The 14,985-nt window shown below is 38.1% G+C and overlaps 1 long non-coding RNA gene across 1 annotated transcript; it reads left to right on the forward strand.

The window, feature by feature from the left end:
• The first annotated feature begins 2,597 nt into the window (after window positions 1–2,597).
• Window positions 2,598–12,669, forward strand: LOC139139681 (uncharacterized). Its single transcript, XR_011553863.1, has 5 exons — window positions 2,598–2,950; window positions 5,555–6,448; window positions 8,921–9,061; window positions 9,851–9,986; window positions 11,522–12,669. It is a non-coding gene; the product is annotated as an uncharacterized lncRNA (long non-coding RNA).
• Window positions 12,670–14,985: the final 2,316 nt, after the last annotated feature.

Here is a 14,985-nt window from a genome sequence, read left to right on the forward strand (position 1 = left end):
GTTTTCAAATTTTTAATGATTCTATATTGCTCGTTGCCTATTATTTCTTAATTTATTCAACTTGAAAGTAAATGAAATCTTTATTCTCGTACAGTCGCTATTGTACCAGCTATTATCTTGACATTACTTGCAGACCTTTGATTACGTAACAGTGTACACTTCATTTCACTTGCAGCAGATTTGATCAAACTTCTAAGACATTCAGCAGCTTATTCAATGATAAATCACCGCACATCTGATCTCTTGGTTGTGTTGGATTCCGATACTGCAATAAAGATACTTGCTTACTGCTACATGAATGAGTAGACTGAAAATTGGTCGCTCGAGCGACGGATCTTTCAGTCTAATGAATGAGTTGAAATTCCAGCACTAAGGTTTTGGTGAATTGATGTTTTTACCGATGAATTGGCATGACATTATCATGGTCTATTGATATCAAATACAGGGGTTGTTTGATGGCAGACTCGACTCTTGTGTGAACAGAAAACTTATCAATATCAGAAAATTACATACTTTCGTAATGTGGTAGTCTATGACGCTACGGTGACCAACGTATACGTGAAATCGCCACTTTTTTGAAACTCTGCCATAATAATTCTTAATCACCATGGCTTCCGAAAATCAAGAAACTTCTTACCAGAAGAGTTTAAAATCTTACCATTTGAAACCCGATGCTGAACATCAACAGTAGAGTGGTATGATAAGAAGTTATTTGAAAGTACAAAGTGTGTTATATCCTCATTTACACAATCTGTCTCGAAAGTGTAAAAGCGTGAGTTTAGAAACTTGCTGCAATATGAAGCTAACCATAGAACCTCGAGAAATTTCTCGAGGGTCGATGGGCTAACTCAAGCTCTAAAATTTCAAGTGTGTTATATCATACTCATCAGGGGAATACAGACAGTCGCATATAGACGTATTACAATAAAGCGATACAATCATGGGCAGCAAATCTTAAAAAACACATTAATGCTCCCAGGATGTCTTCAATATTTCAATTTCTTACGACCAGCCGTATTGAATGATCTGAACCCATCACTACCAAGAGAATAACATCAAATTGGTGTCAATAAGAAATGAAGTGTGAATAGCACATTTTTGAAAAAGGCCATGAATGTTCCTGCAGAAACAATGTGATTTTCAGCTGGGGTTCTGCCAGAAAAATGTTTTTACATGTTGGATGTGGATATGGCGTTTCTCGTGAGTGTCTGTCATTACCTTGGCCTTGGCCTGCTTCGTCTGTTCTTTCGGCGATCTTCAATTTGAGAAAAGGACAAAAATGCTATCTTCTCTTCAGCTCTAGCAGCTAAAATGACGCTTAAGTTTTTGCCTTAAGTCTCGTACTCTTTGCGTAAAATCTTACTATATCCTGTAGCCTGTGCCCTCTAAAATGTGGACTTTCCAAGGAAGATGGCAGAGCCTGGAGGTAAATATAACAGTTGGCGACAAAGAGACCAGCTGTTGCTGTTAAACCATTTACATATGTTATCTATCAGATTATAGTTTACAAAACGTACTGGCTCTCGAGCCTTTTTTAATAACATAAGGCCAAAACATTTTTTTTTCTGGTCCTTGACATTCAGCAAAAAGTGATGCGATGCGATTTTCTTTTCTTTTTTTCTTTTTCTTTTTTTTTCTTGTTTTTATTCCTAACAATGCTAGCTGGTTTGGCACTAATGATACACTAATTATTGTCTTTTATAACTTTTCTTGTTAGCGTTTTTAAACATGCAAACAGGGATATCAATGATAGCTGTACTGATGAGTATGTAACACACATGAAAGCCATGACGCGACGGTTCTGAAATGACGCGCACGGTGACCAGAAACGATCTTTTTATGGCCTACAGCACAGGCGTGTGTAAGCGAAATCGTCCAGCATTGTGTTAATTCCTCTTGCAACAGCACAGCGATCTCTCATTGGAGTTGGCGAAGTGGAATTTTTTTGTATGCCAGGCAAAAATGAAATACCTTTCGACAACCATCCATGAACCTTAACAAGGTTGATGTTTGATAGGAATCGGTATCAAAAATGATGTGACCTGGTTTATTGTTCGCCAACAGTTCCATCAGCAGGCGCTAAATGATTTACATCTAATCCGCGTTTCCGATGAACGCCGTGAAATTATGTCGCCATGTCGTCTAGCATCCTGTCGGTATTAAACAGGATTGCAAGTCAGGCTTTCGAAGTCGAGTATTTGGTCAGTACATGTTGAAATGCCGGACAATATAACTGATCACAGTCAAGGGACTGAGAAAGTTTTTCTAGCGTCTGGTCAGTGATCTGGCGAGACGAGCTTGCTAGTCGCTTTGCGTGTTTTTTCGTTTTCGACGTTTAGATAAAGATTTTCAACTTATTCAGTCATCTTCTCTCCTATTGCTGTTTTATCTACGGTCCGGATGCGGTTTTGACCAGGTCAAGTGATCATCGTGTAGGTTTGTGCTTGCCAAGTTTGTCCACGCCAGGCCATTAACCGATCACGTAAAATTAAATCAAGACAAATTTTGCTGAAATAAGCCCACAGACTTGGGCCAAGTGTATGATCTGGCATGCAACAGCTGGTTGCAGCAAATCACGTTAGCAACAATAACCTTTTCCCGCTGAAATAAACACACACTACTGGTTGGTCGATCAGTAGACTGGGCCCCCAGTCGCCTGGTTTTTCTCGGCAGCTGGGTTACTAGTTGGGCCACGATCTACGCAACAGCCTACCATTTAGCGCGACGGTCTGCTGATGTTAAGTCCTTCAATTTCTCATATGTTTTGATACTTATATGCCCACAAACTTGGAGCGAGTCCAGTCGAACAACTTTGTTGAAGATGGCGACGATGAGATGTACGTTCATTTGTCTGCTGGGTACCGTCATCGTATGGTCCTTCACATTTTCACGTTATCTGCTGGGCATGTCTCCGCCGTGGTACGCGAACGACATTCACTCAGGCAGGCAGGTGAGTCTCGGGCCCGGAGTCCATGATTGGCTTATCATTAAAATGCCCAGTCTAAAGTGGTGTTTTGTTTCATCTCAGACTTAAATTCACCAATATGATGATGTTGTTGTTGTGTAGCTGGCGACAGCATCGAACAGACATGTTGATTAGACATGAGGCAGCTTGTCTCCATGGCGATATAAAGTTGGGATTATAGAGATACGAACGCAACATAGATGGGCGGCAAAATCTGAATGGCTATTTGGAGAGAAAACGGTGTAAATGTTGATGGTAACTTGGCGTATTCGCACCAATTAATCACACAAAACACTGATTTTCAATAGAGAGGCAGTCACTGGTGAAAGTTTTTAATTGTATTTTTTTAAAGGAAAAAAACACCAACATTTTACCCTTCTCTATGCATCCTGAATTCTCGATGTGTTGACGGTAGTCTTGGAGACCGCGCGATCATTTCCGCATAAAAGAATTTGGCCGATAAAGAGTGTAAATTATTAACCGCAATCGTAGTGAAATTAATTTTTACAAATTTGCATTTAATAGAATCGGATGCCTATAGCGTAACCTTACAGAATCAATTTTTTTTAATTTCATGGTGTTTTCTAAAAACACGAATCTACAATTTAGATACCATTTATTTATTGCACTTCTTTCACACTAAAATTGACATTTTGCATTAACTTCAACAACAATTAGTGACAGAACATACACCTAGTGTCTGTGCGGTGAAATAAATAACAAGATAACATTTGATTAGGGAAAATAAGACAGAGAAATCATCGTTTGCAAGAAGCAAAATAGACACGAACATGTAAAAATGAAAGATACGCGCGACGTTCGAGATACGAGGCATGTAGTAATGCACTGCATCCACGCTCTGCGTTTAGCGGCTTATCCACCGTCACGACGTGACGTCATTGTCACATCTGCTACGCATACCATGTAGGAAAAAAAACACCTCTAGGCTTTACGACTGTTCTACAAAACGAGACCGATTTTATATCTTCGGTATTATTGTTCCATAGCTTCACTATCCCCTTTAAACGGGCTGAGTAAAAATCTACTCGCCGTTATTTTTTACTATCATTTTCGGTAATAAAAACTGCCATTTGCTACGTCCAAAAGTCAGTCTGCGTTTTTCCGCAGACAACTACAACAAAAATGAGAAACACGGTCGAAAGATTCGATAAAAGGCGGGCATATCGCGCAGTAGACCTTTTCCCGGTTATCCCACAATGCATTGCAGTGGCCATATCAAACACCGTACATACACTCAAAACAAGGAAAACATTCAAACTGATTTTTTGTTGCACAACGGATTGTTATAGAAGAACGACACAAATTTGCAATACCATCTAATGCCCCGTGTACATTCTAACCATCAGCGACGAAAATATTGGTCAGGGTGTAATCTGCCATAGAGTTCTATGAGCAACATACCCTGCGTGTACCCTACGGCTAAAAAGTTCTATGCGTAACGTAAGCTTTGTATACCCTGGCGCACACTGCATCATGGAACTGGTAAAAGAACTAGTCTCTACAATGCATAGGTCGTATATGGGGCTTTGCAGTTTTTCAAACATGTCCTAAGCTTGCATTTGAACAGCGTGCAATGTCATACAAATGCACACCGCTTTGTTTTGGATACGATCCAATATGGCGAACATTCTCCTCAAACACATATTTAACCATGTAGTATAACCATGGGGATTTCATTCAGACATTGTGTTAGCCTGAAGCCAATGAGCTGGGCATTACAATTTGTTTTGTTATACGTTCCGCTAGAAGGCTAACTTTGTCGTAAATTATTTCAAGTAAGGAGCCAGATCTCAAACATACTAAGGTAGATTTCATTCAAACCCTGTAAAAAGACAAGTTTCTGTAGCTTACAAATTCGTTAAACACGATAAGGTCCAACGTGGCCGCCAGCTGAGTGGCAGTTTTTTCGCACTCGAATGCTTTTGATAGTGTTTTATTTTCAAAAGACTATTGTTCCACACTTTAACTACAGTTTTCAAATCCAACAAAAGTACTGGGGGATGATTTCCCAGACATAAAAAGTTAATTATGATTGATAGATATAAAGTATAACTATAATAATATTAGTATTGAGGTCTTACATCTGAACGAAAGGGTCCTAAGCATTCAATTTCACTGGGACATTCGCCAATTACTATTAATGATAAAATTGGCGTCTTCTATTATTCATTATTGACCTAAGCTATCGATGACGATCACTTTATAACGACAGAACTATTGGTGTCTTTAATTTTAGGATATCACTTGTGATGGAAGGTACTTAGTTTTGATGAATGAACACGGGCTTTCAGTGTTCTAGCAAGTATCTTTCACTCAAAGTTAATAACATGTACACTATTGAAGACAGATATCTGTGAAGTCTTACTGTCATGTTATGAACTATTTCCAAAAACGTGCCTTGGCTTATTTTACTCAAACTTGTTACAAGGGGTAATGTATTCGAGGGTAGATAATTCTTATATGGTTTCCACATCCCTATGCAATTTCAGAACATCAAATATTTCTCCCGACTTCGCTACTGTGCCATTCCTTAACCCAGTGTTGTTTGTTTTTTTTTTTCCATTGCAGAGAAATACCAATGCAATAATCAACGAGAGAAAGCATATTCCAGATAACGATACCAGTGAAAGGGTAACGACGGTGCTCGATTCTAGAAAGATTTTTAGAGTTTTCAACCCGAATGTGAGCGCTCTTCATGCTGTCGAAGAAAGTTACTCCCCGTCAGCACGAGGAAGTGCGCTGAACATATCAGAGAAATCGATGAGTGAACATGGTTTGGCGAAAACAAGGCGCTACCTCCTGCCTCTCTTGAAATACGGTCCACCCGGACCGAACTCTTTGTACAACTCCCTCATTTGCCGTAAATGTCGCTTTACATCAAAATCGTAGTCTTGTGGCGGTGCCAATCCGAAGACACATGAAGGATAGGCCGATGAAAAATCACAGGGAATATATTCCGTTCGATGAGACTTTCGACGTCGCAGAATTGTCAAAACTTGTACCAATAGTGTCGTTAGAATCCTACAGAAATGATTGTGGAAGGAGAGTCTCCTTAGATTCTTTGGTTCATCTGGACGGCATTAAGCTAAAATGGACATTGACGAATCTTGCCAAAAATGGCGTCGACCCGGACGCGAAAGAACATTACATATCCGTTACCTTACCGCTGTATTTGAAAGTTTTAGACATTAACTTGCCATTATTTGAGAATTTTGATATCGAGATTCCTAAAATGTTTGAAAGATTCTACTCTTCGGAAGCCATTAGGTGTTTGGTAATGTTTCTACAGGATGCTCAGGGTGTTTACAATGTAGTTGATTATCACGCCGAAACTTATCCGAAAATCGACGAACATATGACGAGAGCCCCCTACATACACAAAATAGCAGACGACGCGAAAAGTTTCATTTGTTCGGGAAGACCCTATGGAGCCTTGCACTGGAGGAATATGACAGGTGAACCGTAAGTGAGATTAAGCAGCGATTGTTGGTGCGTTTCCCCTCGAATAGTTTGATACTACATGTCCTAGATATGTAAACCACGGTTTTGAATGTCACTAGTCACTTAGGGAGCCTTCAGTAATTACAGGGGGGTTGGGCCGGGGGAATTGGGGGGAGGGTCACTTTTTAGAAAACAGTTCAAGGGGGAGGGTCACTTTTTATAAACCTATCTTGGGGGAGGGTCACTTTGGACAGAAGCTGATTTATGGCAAAACTTTGATTGTCTGTGTGATATTTCCTGAATAGGAAATCACCAACAAAATACGTACACACTATAGACCGCCATGCATAGTGAATTGACATTTTGGTGAAATTCCAAAATCAAATTTCTTACACAGCCATGGACTTATAACCATTCTAGTCTAATCAAGAACAATAATGTGAATAATCAAGCATACATAAATGCACAGATTAATCTAATTTTGTACTGAAAAAAATTATTCATAGTTTCATCATAGACCCCAATGCATAGTGAATCGACATTTTGGTGAAATTCCAAAATCAAATTTCTTGCACAACCATGGACTTGTAACCACTCTAGTCTAATCAAGAACAATAATGTGAATAATCAAGCATACATAAATGCACAGATTTATCTAATTTTGTACTGGAAAAAAAATAATTCATAGTTTCATCATAGACCCCAATGCATAGTGAATCGACATTTTGGTGAAATTCCAAAATCAAATTTCTTGCACAACCATGGACTTGTAACCACTCTAGTCTAATCAAGAACAATAATGTGAATAATCAAGCATACATAAATGCACAGATTTATCTAATTTTGTACTGAAAAAAATTATTCATAGTTTCATCATAGACCCCAATGCATAGTGAATCGACATTTTGGTGAAATTCCAAAATCAAATTTCTTGCACAACCATGGACTTGTAACCACTCTAGTCTAATCAAGAACAATAATCTAAATAATCAAGCATACCTAAATGCACAGATTTATCTAATTTTGTACTGAAAAAAAATTATTCATAGTTTCATCATAGACCTCTATGCATAGTGAATCAACATTTCAGTGAAATTCCAAAATCAAATTTCTTGCACAATCATGGACTTGTAACCACTCTAGTCTAATCAAGAACATTAATATCAATAATCAAGAGTACACAAATGCAAAGATTTACCTATTTTTGTATTGGAAAAAACTATTCATAATTTCATCATAGACACCATGGATAGTGAACCAACTTTTTAGATGAAATTCAGAAATCAATTTCTTGTACACAAATGCACATTTTACTTCCCTATTCAAGCAAAGTACATTTAAATACATTATCAAACATATATAATATACATATATAACATGTTTTGTGGGGGTAAATTGTCAATAATTTGCCTGATAGACTCCATGTATTATGATTTGATATTTTTGGATGAAGCACTAAATCAGCCACATCTAGCCTTCTTATAGTTGCACAAAATATGGTGACCCTCCCTCAAATGTATGAAATACCATACCTCTTCAAAAATTCTTGCGTGATAAATTGCTACTGTCCCTCCAAAAACACCAGCCCTCCCCTCTGTAATTTGTCCCTAACATAACAATTGAACCAATTGTTATGTAAATTAGCTGATACTGTTTTAGTTATTCCTGGGGAGAATACCGCAGTGGTTGGGGGGGGGGGGGGGGTCAAGTTTTAGAATGTCGGACAAGGGGGAGGGTCACATTTTAGACAGGAGGATAGGGGGGAGGGTCACATTTTACGGTACAGGTGTGCCCGAAATTCCCCCGGCCCACCCCCTGTAATTACTGAAGGCTCCCTTATTCGTCACGGTGCTGATTTGATTTGTCTTTATCTGTTTATATACGATACGAGGACCAATGTACAGCATCTCGGAAGAATTTGTATCTATGTGAAGTGTATATCGGTCCGGAGTTAAAAAAATTACATGAAACTGAGACTATAATATCACTAGCTTAAACCTCTGTGGGATTTGCACGAGCAAAGCTTTCGCGCACCGCGTCATATTGACGCCATTTTGCCTTCACGATCCATGTGTATAAGATTCGGTTGTGCCTTTCCATCGTCATAACGACGAGGAGGACCAGTGGTAACCATTAAAACGGATTTCATGAACAAAAATAATTCTATTTTCATGAGATAAAATCTGCGAAGCCTCTGGGTATCGAAGTAGTAAGTACATTACCAGAAGTAAATATCACCGGATCTTTCACCGTCATAAGTGCTATTTATGACGTGCGGTATTTCGTGCGGTAGCCTGTTGATATTATGGCATTTCGTTTTCTTCACCAAAGGGTACTTTCTTTGCTTCAGATCAAAAATGTTCACGCTGAATTTTCTTTTCCCAGAGTTAGACCACTTGTATTGAGGATCTCGCGATCCCCCAGTGAAATTTCATGCATGCACGGAGCCACATGTCTACCAAAATGACACAGCGATCTTTCTCAACAACACAGGTGTAAAAGAGACCCAGCTGTGTGTGAGCGCCCTCAACGACTGCTAAGGGAACACCTAGCAACCATTGCCAGAAGACGGAAGTTTTCCTAAAATCCAACAATGTGTCTTGTCTTTATATATCCTGTCCTCTACTCGGATGTGTGAGTATACCAGGGGCAACTTGTAGCTCTATAGAGGAACCCAGTCGCAATCTTTGTGAAACACGCGATTGATAATTGCGAGAACAAAATCTTGAAAAGTTACACATGTTGAAATATTGGTGTGAATGTGTTGAAAGCTGTTGAAATCTTCGTCACTTAGTATAAAGGTATATTATAAATTGTACATTAGTATATTGGCATGCCTTCGAACAACTTTATCATTATTCATCTATACCCATTTGTGTACGTCTACAAAAAATACAGTAATAAGGTGTAAAACATAGGCGTAGCATACCAATTATTCCGCTTGTTATTGATCTAATTTAGTCTGGCCTTCCGATTTACTTCAGACATGTAGTTACCAATTTATTTCGACTGGAAATGCAATGACAATCCGTGAAAAGTCAAGTAGCCGATACGATATCAATCAATCAATTAATCGATCAGTCAAATATTCATAACGTGCCAAAATCGATAAGCAGTGTGACTATCAGAGGAGGGGTGTCACGGGGCAATTTACATAAATATCTCTTAATATGTAACATTTATATTTTGAGTTACTATGAATTCGACGCTGACGTATTTAGACGTGTATTAACCTTACTTATTATTGAAGCTGTTTTGAGTAAGGACGAGTAGGCTACAACTATTAGTCTATTAGAACGCCCTGAAAATGTATTTTTCCTTCACAAGGTATCCATGCAAAAGTTGAAAATCGCCCAGAAAAAGTATTTTTCCTTCACAACGTATTGAACATGCAAATGTCAATTGTTTTTTCCTCTGACTCAGGATGCAGTACACGCCTTTGAAAAAGTAATCCCAGAGGTGATAACACGTGTAAACATCTCAAACTCTGTTGATACAGTTTCTAAGTTCAGGGACGACAACTACGTCATCGCTTTAGTGGAGCAAGAAATTGCCATCAGTACGTATTAATTGAGTATTTTAGTAGTGAGAACTACATCTCTATAGAGACGGAGGGTCACGCTTTTGCTATGGTTGAATTTGTTTTAACATTTTTGTCCATTTCGTCTGAAAAAAAACATGCAATGTCGTTAGATTGTGAACTGCATGCCTGTTAGATCGAGAATCGCATGCAATTTGAAGCACACGTATACACGGGTTGACAGGGTCCAGTTGACATAATCACCAGTGACAGTGCGGTGTGCTAAGGAAATTTATATCGCGTTTAAGTAGACTGCCCTTGGGGACAGAATTCAGACTCTCAAACTTTACAATACTTCTTCGCTCTATCACTCTTGAGGGCTCATTTTGAAGCTAATGGAAAAAAACAACAAACTTTTCAATGGCTGTTTTTGTTGAAATCAAATAAAGTTAATACAAGGATAGCGACTATTGAATTTTAAGAATCGGTAAATATTGGGTACTTTGTCTCTGTAGTACAACATTTTGCACAGTGACCCTGGATTTTATTCTTAATTTCGAATGAGAGTGATTAATGTTTCCACGGAAATTTGAGCAAAAGTTTTAGTCTTGTATCTCGAGGGGTGGACTACCTTAAACTCAATTTTTTACATGAATTATATATTTTTCATTAAGTATTATACACAGATTAGCGCGATTCTTTGCCATATTTCACAATATAATTTTGTTTGACCATTTTATGTAATACGGATATTAATAATTATAACTGATACAATCCATCATTTCTCATCGGCGAAAAACTATATGTCGCTTGAGTCTTTGTATGACGTTTATTGCCTCATTTAAATTAAGCAGATTTCATCATCGCCTTATCATGTAAAATTATGATTTCACGCATAGCATTCTATGACCAACCCTCTTGATAATCTTGCTGCATATAAACCTTACATGTGTACAAATAACATTCAAGACAAGATAAGTGCTATTGCGTTAAAAAGGAGCCTTCTATCACTGTACAGCAATTTGCACTGAATCGGTCAACGCCACTTTGTATGTGGTTTGCATGACATATGCTTCGAGCTAAAATGTGCCTTTGGGACAGATATTTGAACTCTCAAATTTCTACAATACTTTCCTGGTCTACCGTTTGTGATGTCTCATTTTGAAGCTCTGGAGTCAATGAAGTTTCCACTGTCTTATTTTTATGAAAATCTAAAATCTAATGTTCACCTTGGATCTAACACTGGGGTGGTGACCATTTTTTATTTTAATTGTCTGGTAAAAATATACATCTCTAGACTCAAAAAAGTTGACCCTAATTTTTATGCTTGACTTCGAAAGGGAATGGTCTTAACTTTCTTTGAGGAAAGTTAGAGGGAATGTTTAAGTCTTTCAAGTTTAACCCTTTCACCACCATGGTTTGTCCCAAATCCATTGTTTTCTATGGTAAAGTTGGACCAGTCCTGTACACAGGGAGCTGGGGGTGAAAGGGTTAAGGCGCATTTTACCTTCGAGTGAGTATCTCGAGAAAAATGTTTCAAGTGCCTCGTCTTTTCTTTGTACGTTGTCTTACAGGAGCAGCAGTTTTTATCAAGAATCGCTGGTCAAATTGGTCCATGTTCGTGGAGTACGCCAGAAATGTTAAAGGCAAGCCAACCATTTCGCTGTCTGATATCCCAGGAATCCCTGAGGAACTTAATCATGTACCAGAGCTCATAAGAAGATAGTGGAAGCTGCAAATTTGAGAAAAGTACGGATATAGTTTCATCAAGGGACCTCATTATCGTGTCTCAAAACCTCGAGGGAGTGACACCCTAACCGACGGAACTATGCGGCATCTGGAAAAAAATCGTCAAAAATATCATACCGTTTGATAAATCAAGTTAGGCAGAACCAGCCTATTGTACACGGTTTTGGAGATTACAATATCGACTTTTATCGAGTTTATGCCATCATAGTTCACCATTGATTAACAAGTTCACATCAGTCCATCGATGCGTTTCTAGCACATTTTAAAACCAAACAATTTCACGAACGTACCCGCACTCCTAAAATCGGCGTACACAGTTTCATTACGATTCGCTGCTCATTGCTTTTGAGATCTTAATGCTGGTTCACATTCGTAGATGAATACATTTTTGTAAGATAGCATATGTATTCAACGTCCTCTTTCACCACAGTTCAGTTTTTATTGTGTGATTTAAATGCGAGTTCATGAACGTAAATGCATGAAATGCTGTCTTTATCGGGTACATTGACTCGTACTGGATCGATGATGTGTACCGTGATGTATGGGAAGTCTTGAGCGCTGGAGAACAGTAACGAATCGATAAAAAAGATTTCTACCAAGTGGATACCCCTGGATACCCAAGCTGGCTGCGAAATTCACTCAATTGGATCTTTCATGCAAAAATGAATATCACATCAAACTGAGAGAATGTATATCCGTCATATTCATGAATACCAAGAGGCAAATTGCTGTATGATTGCAAAATGGCTTCTGATACTGTCGAGCTTGTCTATTGGTTGTAAAGGTTAGAAAGGCAATACAATCTGATGCTTGCCTTCACGTACTTTCTTGTTATCAAGGCCGAATATTCTTTTTCTGTTCATCCCTGTGTGGTTTTATTTGTCACCTTTAAACTCAACGTATAATTAGCAGTTAAGTTTCTGTGTTGAGAGTTGGATTGCATCATGTGAGATCAAGCAACTCTTAATATTCCTGAAAATTGTTCAACGTCCAATTGTAGGGGAACTTTGCAACAGTGCGCCTTACCATGTAGATTACACTCATGCTGTAAACCCCAGTTAAATGGGAGAAGACAAACCTCCTCACAACTTACATCCGACAAGAATCGACCTCCTCAACTATCAACGCAATACGATATACAACAGCACTCTACCGACAGTCTCTACAAGGAAAGATTTGCGATTTTTCTTCCAAAGCAGCCGCTGTTACAAGCATATCGTCTGCGACTTGTAATCACGACAGTTACTCAGATTTGAAAGAGATCACATAACACTCAGGGTCCCAATTGTCATAAAAAAGTTACTTTGTCCTTAGCTTTCCTGTATTTCATTTTACTTAACTAATGCGATACACATCTCAAGGGTTTGGTTTCATCTACCATTTAGCGACATTTTCTCTCTCCTGTGTTTCTTTCAAATTCATGAAAAATGAAAGACTCGCCCCTTCCCCATGCCACTGGCTGAAGTAGATACCGTCGAAATAATGCACGCCTCTTGCACACGGATAAGGTTTCTCAAAGGTGAATCGAACAACGGGTGATATGCTTTCCTGACGTATTTCAGCTTTGTCGTCTGTTCAATGAATTACTTCCATTGAATGCAGTGGGTAGTTGAAATGCCCGTTGGTGCATCGCATTTCAATCGAAATGCCCATGGCTCTGCACAGGCCGAAAAAATGAAAGCCTTAATTATATTTGCAACGGACGAGCTGCTTCATATTTCAGAAATGAATATGTTGAACCGACCATGAAGATTTCAAGGCAATAAATGTACGTATTAGATGCACAGAATTCTGTGAGCTCACTACAACTAGGCTGATTTAGGCCGCGTTCAAAAAAAATGGTGGGGGGGGGGGGGCTGGAGGAATCGCGATTGATATCTTATTTTTTTTCAGATCCCCCCTCAATACCCTCAAAAATTTTCAAGTCCCCCCTCAATACCCTCAAAAATTTTAAAGTCCCCCCCTCAAATTACCATATAGCCGCATATTTATTAGGAATGCACGCAGAGTAAGAATAAACATGTTATGTGTCGTTCTGCACGCAGATGTTCAAAACTACCTCTTATCAGCAGGTTGTAGAGCCATATACCTAGGGCAAGTTCTTAAATTGATTCATTTTTAAATGCATCAGTGGACTTTTTGGATTTCTCAGTCTAAGCCGACTTGAGTTTATCCAGCTCTGGCCAGTTCAATGGCGCCAGCTGAAAAGCACACAAAATGACAATCATGAGAGAGTATGAAAATTGTGTATTCCTAGCTACATTTAACCAAATTGTGAAACAAGCGACCTAGCGGCCGATATAGCTCCGCTGTGTTTATGTAGAGAATAACTATTTTTGATACATGTTGATGAAGAAGGTGGAAATCTTTGATAGCTCAATGCAGTGGCCAGAAAAAAGTGGCTAAAATAGCTGCAAAAATACACAATTGAAGATTTCATCATACTTTGAATATATCACATCAGATCATCCCTAAGAACATGTCAACCAAAGCTATCTGATGAGTAGTTTTTTGAGAGTAAAATTTTTTGACCAAAAATGGCAACAATTGCGCTCAAAACAAAATTGCAGATTTCATCATAATTTCAAAAGATCGAATTTGGTTCATCTATACAAACCTGTATACCAAATTTGAAAGCTGTTAGACCAGTAATTTTTGAGAAACACATTTTTTGACCAAAAATGACAACAATTGCCCCAAAAATGAAAATTGCAGATTTCATCATAATTTCAAAAAGATCAAATTTGGTTCATCTATAGAAACCTGTATACCAAATTTGAAAGCTGTTAGACCAGTAATTTTTGAGAAACACATTTTTTGACCAAAAATGGAAAAATTGCCCCAAAAATTCAAAATTGCAGATTTCATCATAATTTCAATAAATACTTTTTAGTTCATCTATAGAAACCTGTATACCAAATTTTAAAGCTATCAGATGAGTAGTTTTGGAAATACACATTTTTTGACCAAAAATGGCAAAAATTGCCCCAAAATTACAAAATTGCAGATTTCATCATAATTTCAATAAATATCATTAAGGTGATCTATAGGAACCTGTATAATAAATTGCAATGCTATCAGATGACAAGTTTTGGAAATACACATTTTTTTACCAAAAATGGCAAAAATTGCCCCAAAAATACAAAATTGCAGATTTCATCATAATGTCAATAAATATCATTAACTTCATCAGTAGGAACCTGTAAAGCAAATTTCAAAGCTATCAGATGAGTAGTTTTGAAAATACACATTTTTTGACCAAAAATGGCAAAAATTGCCCCAAAAATAC

The sequence above is a fragment of the Ptychodera flava genome, chromosome 9 (assembly GCF_041260155.1).
Source record: "Ptychodera flava strain L36383 chromosome 9, AS_Pfla_20210202, whole genome shotgun sequence".
In the NCBI taxonomy this organism is placed as follows: Eukaryota; Metazoa; Hemichordata; class Enteropneusta; family Ptychoderidae; genus Ptychodera; species Ptychodera flava.